The following is a 7,023-nucleotide window of genomic DNA, read 5'->3' as shown; positions in this document are numbered from 1 at the left end:
AGTACAGGGGGTGTGTCTGGGGATGTATATACAAGGTAATGGGTAGTGCAAAAACAGCAGTGAAAAATGAACAGTAAGATAAATGATATGTTATTGCACAAGTCCGTATAGTTCGTTATATTCTTCAGTCTAGCGGGCATTAAGTTTGTTGTGAAGCCTGACAGCAGCAGGCAGGAAAGATCTGCGGTACCTCTCCTTCACGCAGCGAGGATGAAGCAGCCGCTCACTGAAGGAACTGCTCAGAGCTGTCAGGGTGTGCTGGAGGGGGTGGGATGGGCTGTTCAACATGGATGACAGCATAGCAGTCATCCTCTCATTTCCCACTACCTCTACTGAGTCCAGGGGGCATCCCAGGACAGAACTGGCCCTCCTCACCAGTCTGTCCATTTTCCTCCTGTCTCTGTCCATTATGCTGCTGGTCCAGCAGACTATCCCATAGAAGATGGCTGAGGCCACCACAGAGTCATAAAAGGTCCTGAGGAGTGGACGCTGCACTCCGAAGGACCTCAGCCTCTTGAGCAGGAACAGTCTGCTGTTGCCCTTCTTGACCAGGGCGTTGGTGTTGTCCGACCAGTCCAGACGGTCATTCAGGTGAACACCCAGGTACTTGTAGGACCTCACCAGGTCGATGTCCATTCCCTGGATGTTCACTGGTACAGGTGGAGAGTTGTTATGCCTGCGGAAATCCACCACCAGCTCCTTGGTTTTGCTGGTATTGATCTGGAGGTTATTCCGCAGGCTCCAGTCCACAAAGTCCTGAATAAGTCCTCTGTACTCCCTGTCGTCTCCATCTGTAATGAGGCCAACAACAGCAGAGTCATCAGAGTACTTTTGCAGATGGCATGATGGTGTGTTATGTGCGAAGTCCGCGGTGTAGAGGGTGAACAGGAAAGGAGCCAGAACCGTTCCCTGCGGTGCACCCGTGCTGCAGAGAAGCCGGTCCGACTCAGAGCCCTGCACCCTCACAAATTGTGGTCTGTGGGTAAGGTAGTCCAGAATCCGGGAGGTGAGGTGATGGTCCACCCCAGCCAGCTGCAGCTTGTCCACCAACAACCTGGGCTGGATGGTGTTGAATGCACTGGAGAAATCAAAGAACATCATCCTCACAGTGCTTCCAGCCTTCTCCAGGTGAGAGAGAGAGGTGTGGAGGAGGTAGAGGATGGCATCATCCACCCCGATGTCAGGTTGGTAGGCGAACTGCAGCGGGTCCATGAAGGAGCTCACCATCGGACGCAGATGTGCGAGGACCAGTCTCTCCAGCGCCTTCATCAGGTGAGACGTCAGAGCTACTGGCCTGTAGCCGTTGAGCTCCTTTGAGTGCGATGTTTTTGGCACGGGCACGATGCAGGATGTCTTCCACAACTTTGGCACTTTCCCCAGTTTCAGGCTCAGGTTGAACATGTACCCAAAGATCCCACACAGCTGGTCTGTGCAGGACTTCAGGAGCCTGGAGCTGATGCCGTCCGGACCTGCAGCTTTCCTAGCCCTGGTCTTCTTAAGGGCCTCCCTCACCTGGTATGTAGTGAAGGACAGACCAGAGCAGGGGGGTGTTGATGGGGGAGGGGCACACGGGACAGAGTGTGAAGTGAAGGTGTGTGAGCCAAAGATTGTAAGAGAGGGAGAGGGGGGTAAGGCGGAGCTGCAGGCAGTAGAAGCTGATGGGGTTTGCAGCAGAGGAGACTGGGTCGATGGAAGAGCGGGTGCCTGATCAAACCTATTGAAAAATAAGTTCAGGTCATTTGCCCTGCCCTGGTCTCCCACCCGTTGGGACTTTGGCTCCTTGTAGCCCGAGATGGTCTTCAGTCCCTTCCAGACATCACGGATGTTGTTGTGCTGCAGCTGGTACTCCATCTTCCTCCTGTAACTGTCCTTCCCCCTCCTGATCGTCCTCCTCAACTCCCTCTGCACAAATTTCAGCTCCTCTTTGTTCCTGGACTGAAAGGCTCTCTTCTTCTCCTTCAGGAGAGCCTTCACATGTTGTTTCACCAGCAGACACAATTAGTCAGCCACTCACATGTTCTTCTCACTCACCCCATATGAAGAGTCTCATTGTTGCTTAAACACACTGGCCCCATTGTTACTAAGTATATGAGCTTAAAGATAAGAGATATTTAATATGATTGATAGAGTAAGAATATAAATGAAAATAAGTAGCACACTTAAGTAATTCCTTGATGAGTATCCCAATAAATTAATTTACATTACCCGACCTGTTTCCATGTCCTGGCACCGGGACTGAGAATTCTGCTTATGTAGCCTGGGGCCTATATGGGGTCACTTTAATATAACTGGAGGCCTCATTTCCTGGATAAAGCTCTTCTGTCCTCAGAACCTCAGCTATTGTAACAAGTCATGAGAAGATGCTATTTTAATGCAGTAAGTTTTTTAGAATTTGAAGAAGCATACAGACAAATGGTACAATGGTTATATTTAGAGTTAATGAAAGAAAAGCTGTTCTTGTTCTGCTTTGTTTTAAAATAATTTTAAAATTACTAAATTAAAATGTTAAAATTACTTTGTAAAATAATGATCATCTCTGTCACCAGAATCTTGCACCTGAAGCACAAACAATTAGCCTCATTAGCTTCTATATAGTTATAGAATATAGATAGATACATACATACTTGCATACATCATACAATCTAGAAATTTCCCTTTACCTGAGATCCAGTGTTCTGTTTGACTGGCAGCACAAAATTAGTCAACCTGTCACATGTCCTTCTGACTTCCCCCCCTTATGAAGAGTCTCAATGTTTCACAAGCACACTAGCACACTGTGAGTATATGAGCTTATAGATGAGAGATATTTAATATAAATAATTGAGGAAGAATACAAATGAAATAAGTAGCACACCTAAGTAATTCCTTGATTAGTATTTAAGTAAATTTTAACACAAGTTGCAGAATATACAGATGAAAAGAAAAACTCACAATGGTCACAAAAATAACGTGACTCTGACTAAAGTATTAATAAATAAAAATTCTCTGAAATTTAACCAATGAAAGTCAGACATTGCTTTTCAACCATGCTTCAACAGAATTATTAAAAAAAAGAAACTCAATATATATAATATATATAAACTCAAATAATAACAATATAACTATCTAACATTAACAATTATAATAACATTAATAATAATAACAATATAAATTATATATATATTATTATAAATCATACATAACACAAAAAAGTTTAAAAAATAAACACAAACACCTTTTGTCACCCCTCAATATGTATTCATATACTTTATCATTTTATTTACTTATTTACGTATTTTTATTTTTTTGTATGTACGAGGGAAGTGGGATGGGTGGGGACGTATCACTGTATTTTCTCTTTATTATTTATTTATATGTTTTCTTTTCTGTCTTGTTATAATTTAATCAAAAATACTTGAAAATAAAGTGTTAAAAAAAATAAATAAAATAAACTCATGAAACAGGCCTGGACAACAACTTTGTATCTGAACATTACATGATGATCACTGTTAGAGGAAACAGAAGTTGACAGTTTAAAGTTAACAGTTTAAAGTTTCTCCCTTAAGGATGGGTAATGATTTTCTCACCCACCCTGCAGAGGACAGGATGTGGTGGTCACAGCTCTGTGTGATAAGGGTCATAAAGTGTTGTATGCTGATGTGTTTCCCTGTTTGAACTTTGCGAGAACTTTGCTTGCTCTACTGAAGTGTGATAGCTGCTCAATAAAGAGGCTGCACTGGGGTTGAGACTTCGGAGTTGACACCAGACACTCTCTGAGTGCTGAACCACAGTCTCTCCCCATCGTGATGAAGCTGACTTCACTCTGAGTTCTTTGGGTCTTATTTTATGATAGAAAAATACCCATCAATCACTAGTTGAGATTCTTCATGACCTTCTTTGTGCAGCTGAAATAATGTTCCTGGTACTACTTACTGTCAAAACATGTCAGTTGTTGCTGTTTCATCTCCTGTTAGCTGAAACATAAAGCTACTGGTTATTCCAGCCTTGGATAAACAGGTAACAAAGATAAAATATTAGTTAACGTTATGTGTTGTGTTAGTGGATGTTTTGCTGCTTGGTCTGTAGGCCCACACATCTATCCTGCCAAGGGGAAGATGTCATTGCTGACCTCCTTTTCACCTCGGAATATTTGCTCGTTGATGAGCTTTACAGATGGAAAGATGAATGAATGTTTGCATCTGTAATATTTAGGTGGACACTGCATCTTCTTTCTGAGCTCAGCAAATCATATTCAAGGTGCAGTACATGGGAAGTGTCAGAAAAAAATGTTGTTAGCCCATCTGAGGGGGGTTTGTACAAACAAGTCTTACGAAGATAAAAGTGCTGTTGTAATAATAACTTTATTAATTAATAAATCACATTTCTGAGCAACATTATAAAGTGCTTACAGAGTAAACAATAAAAGGGATGAAATTACAGTGTTCTCCAAAAAAGTTAGAAATGGAAGCGGAAAGTCATTGCTGTGATGGTCTCACAAACATAATGGGGGAGTGATCAGTAGCAAGAAACTGGCTAACGGACCATATGTGGCGAAGACACAGGCTAAACTGTACATTAAAGTCAAGTTCACGCTGCAATATTTTGAGCCCAATTTTCATTCTGCAGACAGTTGTTGGAAGAAACAAACAGTCCAAATCTGAGTCAGATCTAAATTTGATTCTCATCTTTAGTTAGATATGAACATTTCAAAGATGCCTATTTTGTGAAGCTCAAGGCAGGGATGTCTTTAGGATGTAAAGACGGGGGGGCTTAGCCCTCAGGAGATGACATGTAAAGTTGCTCCTTTCACCCAGTGGTGAAATCATGATGATGATAAGTTCAAAACAACATTTAAGAGCAGTTATTTCTAATGATCTGTACCTGCTTTGTCCTGTTTGGGGTCACTCACATTCACTTTTGGCGTCAATATAGAATCATCTAATATATATATATATATATATATATATATATATATATATATATATATATATATATGTATATATATATGTGTGTGTGTGTGTGTGTTTATAGTGAGAGTCAAGTCATTCATGCAAAAGCAGAACACAAAGTCCACATAAAAAGGCTCCAGCCAAGACTGAACCAGGAACCACCGAACTGCCTATAACAGGTCAACGTCTCCGCTCCGCAGACCGATTCAACCAGGAATCTAACCACCGAGCGGCCCGTCACAGGTCAACGTCTCCGCTCCGCAGACCGATTCAACCAGGAATCTGACCACCGAGCGGCCTGTCACAGGTCAACGTCTCCGCTCCAGAGACCAATTCAAGAATCTAACCACCGAGCGACCCGTCACAGGTCACCGTCTCCACTCCACAGACCGATTCAACCAGGAATCTAACCACCGAGCGGCCCGTCACAGGTCAACGTCTCCGCTCCGCAGACCGATTCAACCAGGAATCTGACCACCGAGCGGCCCGTCACAGGTCAACGTCTCCGCTCCGCAGACCGATTCAACCAGGAATCTGACCACCGAGCGGCCCGTCACAGGTCAACGTCTCCGCTCCGCAGACCGATTCAACCAGGAATCTGACCACCGAGCGGCCCGTCACAGGTCAACGTCTCCGCTCCAGAGACCAATTCAAGAATCTAACCACCGAGCGACCCGTCACAGGTCACCGTCTCCACTCCGCAGACCGATTCAACCAGGAATCTAACCACCGAGCGGCCCGTCACAGGTCAATGTCTCCGCTCCAGAGACCGATTCAAGAATCTAACCACCGAGCGGCCCGTCACAGGTCAATGTCTCCGCTCCAGAGACCAATTCAACCAGGAATCTAACCACCGAGCGGCCCGTCACAGGTCAACGTCTCCGCTCTGCAGACCGATTCAACCAGGAATCTAACCACCGAGCGGCCCGTCACAGGTCAACGTCTCTGCTCTGCAGAGATTGTGATCATGATTCAGCCAGGATATGATTTTATTCTGTAGTTTTACTTTCATGTAGAATAGAGCTGAATAACCCAGGAGAGAATTTTAAGCTCAGAGTGAAATCTGACAGGATGGAAATGAGAAGGATCAAAGTTAAACTTATCTGTCACCTTCATTACTGCCACATGGAGGGATGAGATGCTCTGTTCTGTGAACCAAAGCTATCTTGTGATCAGCATCAGCTGTCTGGTCCTATGACTGTTAGCTAAATCAAACCAACTATTGGAAGGAGTTGCCTCTTCTATCTCTGGATCTGTTTGGTCTCTTTCTTCAAACATCTGCTTCACCTTCTCTGTGTCTGGATCTCTAGGCCTGCTCCAATGGACAGATAAATATCATTTCAACTGTGTATATTACTTGAATAATAGAACCCCACATTTTTGAGGGTCAGACTTCCTGGTAAATCCTTATGTCCTCAATAGATGTCCCTGTCCTGTCTCAGTGTGTATACAGCTTACAGATAGAAGACTGGCACACTTTCATTTACAATATATAAACTCATAACCAATTACATTTCAGTTTCTTAGTAACTTGCTGGAGTTAGTGCTACTTACTTTCACCTAAAAAAAAAAAAATCCCCCATGCAACCATTTCGATCACGTACGCACGGTGTTACATGCAGCTGCACATAGAGTCGGAGTGAAAGGTGGGAGTGAAAACGTGATAAATGGACCGGATCAAATGGGAAACCAGACTGAACACAGCTCAAACTATCACTAACACCACGATCATTAAAACCAATAAAGAAATCAATAAATTTAAAATACACGTACAACCAAACATGATGGAAAGCAGGTTGAAGAAACTGCAGTCTGCTATAAAAAGACCATAAAAGTTCTTATCAGACATTTGACCTTAGAAAGCATGGCTCGCTGTAAACATTTAAGTTTTACTGGGGCATCCATCAGGCCCTGTGACATCCCTTTGAAGTAACATCACCTGCCTAAGCAAGATACATCAGTGCCAACTCAGAGTATTAAGCTAGCCTATAATCAGTGTATATATGCCCTTGACAGGGATCCATATATGCAGTTACTTCTAGTTAGAGCACGTATGTGACCTGTATTTTCAGCGCTGGTTTGATCAAATTAACCT

This window comes from Melanotaenia boesemani, chromosome 10 (assembly GCF_017639745.1).
Source record: "Melanotaenia boesemani isolate fMelBoe1 chromosome 10, fMelBoe1.pri, whole genome shotgun sequence".
Taxonomy (NCBI): domain Eukaryota; kingdom Metazoa; phylum Chordata; class Actinopteri; order Atheriniformes; family Melanotaeniidae; genus Melanotaenia; species Melanotaenia boesemani.
This window is presented reverse-complemented; position numbering follows the sequence as displayed.